At 37.4% G+C, this 2472-nt stretch overlaps 1 long non-coding RNA gene across 1 annotated transcript; it reads left to right on the top strand.

The window, feature by feature from the left end:
• LOC105003581 lies at positions 1-1277 on the top strand. Its single transcript, XR_827128.1, has 2 exons — positions 1-54; positions 1104-1277. It is a non-coding gene; the product is annotated as an uncharacterized LOC105003581 (long non-coding RNA).
• The last annotated feature ends 1195 nt before the right edge of the window (positions 1278-2472 follow it).

The following is a 2472-nucleotide window of genomic DNA, read 5'->3' on the forward strand; positions in this document are numbered from 1 at the left end:
CTAATACTATACAGTGTATTAAGAGCAAATGGATAGGAAGGCCAGCATGCAGAGGTACTTTGGTAAAATTTTTAAATTTATATAAGTATCTGAAATAATATAATGTAGAAAATTGCCTCCACTATCATTAAATGGACATAGATTACTTTTAGGCCAGGTCAAAAGCAGTTTGTGCCTGAACATAAAAAGGGATAGACTTGTGTTCCCATTGTTTGGTGTTGTAGCCCAATAGTTCTCAAAGCACAGTCCTGGAAGAGCATTCTCAGCAAATTCTGTAAACTGTTATATGCAAGCAGATTCACAGGCTCACTCAGACTTGTTGAATCTAAACCTCTGGGGCTGCAACTCTGACAATGTCTTGATGATTGCCAAGGAATTCTGTGTGTATTTCAGTTTAGGACCCATGGCTACAGCCTCTTGTAGTTACAGCCTCTTCATCCCCTGAATCACACTGAAAATGCACATCATTGATGGTGATGTCCTTAGCATTTGCCCCAAAATATCATTAAAGTATAGTTTTGTAAATTTACACTTTATTTTTCTATTATTTTTCCAGATTTTTGTTCAAATCTTTAATTAATCATCTTCTCCTTGCAACTATAGTATTCTTCAAAGTGTTTAATTCTTGATCAGTCTCTAAAGAAGAACCTACTGTGTTTGTTTTCTGAAAGGCCCTAAAGTTATATCTCATAAACAGGATGAATGTAAACCAAATCTTGAAGTCAAATGATATTTTTATTATGTTTTGCTTATGATTTATAAATTCATTTTGAATTTATATACTTTATAATTTTTATTTTACTAACCTCAAAAAGAGATTTCCAGGAAAACTGTTTTTTTTTCAGTGCCCTAAAAATTGTGTATCACTTTTCTAGTGAAGTATAAGGGAGAGAATTAAGGTACAGAAGTTTAATTCCTGCTGAAAAATATTGCTTTATTTCCTTTCCCTTAACCTTACATATAAACTGATGACAATTAGCAGTCTTTCATGACAGATTAACTGTTGAACTGAAACAACCATGGAATATATTTGACATTCTATTTCCCCCTTGCTGTTCATGATAATCATTATATTAGAGATACTTTTTTACCTTTCTATTCAGATGTTTCCTGTGGGAATCCACCTCAAGTGAAAAATGCTATTATACACAATCAGAAGTCTAAATATCAAAGTGAAGAGAGAGCACATTACGAATGCATTGGGAATTATGACCTTTTTGGGGAGATGGAAGTCGTATGTTTAAATGGAACTTGGACAGAACCACCTCAGTGTAAAGGTAGTATCTTACTCACCCTGTCCACACAATTTAGAGAATATAATAACAAGATATATTGAATCAAAATTAGGATGAAGTAGCCTTTCTGGAATAATTTTTGGTTGCAAAAAAAAATGATGCTAAAAATCCAGTTCTTTTGTGGTCTGAATATGTAATCTAACATGTTTATTGTATGACAGTGTTGACCAGATTTGAGAAGTTGGAATCATGGGACATTTCCTGTCTTAAAACATTAAGATAGTCAGTTGTTTTCTGAAGATAAGTGTGTAAAAGATACCATAGTTACATTTAACAGCCCAAGAAATTCCACTTTGAGACATGTAATAAGCAGCTGGGGCCTGATCACAAAATCTGACATAGATGTGGGCAGCTGTACCTATGGATGATATTTAAAGGTAGGTTACTAGCTGAGTGCCAGCAGAGCTATTTAAAATCCTACAGGATGATGCTACAAAAGTGCTACACTCATTAGGTCAGCAATTTGGGAAACCCAGCAGTAGTCATAGGAGTGGAAAAGGTCAATCCTCACCAATTCCCAAGAAGGACAGTACTAAAAAATGTTCAGATCACCAGACAGTAGCAGTCATCTCCCATGCTAGTAAGGTTACGTTCAAAATCCTCAAGCTAAGCTTGATGTGAATAGCTGATTCATTGGAAGGTTGAAGGAAGACAGAGAAGAGGGTGACAGAAGATGAGATGTTTGGGTGACATCACTGATTCAGTGGACGTGAACTTACACAACTCTGGGAGAGCTCAGGGACCTGGAAACCTGGCATGAGCAGTCCGTGGGGTCACAAAGTGTTAGACATGACTTGGTGACTGAACAATAACTAGCTGAACTCATGCAGGAAATGAGTGTACACATAAAAATAAAAAGGCTGAACTTGGTACTGGGATACTTCAGTGTTTAGAGATAAGACAGGATGGGAATCCAAACCAAGAAGTACATTCAGTTCAGTTCAGTTCAGTTCAGTCGCTCAGTCATGTCTGACTCTTTGTGACCCCATGAATCGCAGCACGCCAGGTCTCCCTGTCCATCACCAACTCCCGGAGTTCACTCAAACTCATGTCCATCAAGTCAGTGATGCCATCCAGCCATTTCATCCTCTGTCTTCCCCTTCTCCTCCTGCACCCAATCCCTCCCAGCATCAGAGTCTTTTCCAATGAGTCAACTCTTTGCATGAGGTGGCCAAAT

Source organism: Bison bison, unplaced genomic scaffold (assembly GCF_000754665.1).
Source record: "Bison bison bison isolate TAMUID 2011002044 unplaced genomic scaffold, Bison_UMD1.0 scf7180017857497, whole genome shotgun sequence".
Lineage (NCBI taxonomy): Eukaryota > Metazoa > Chordata > Mammalia > Artiodactyla > Bovidae > Bison > Bison bison.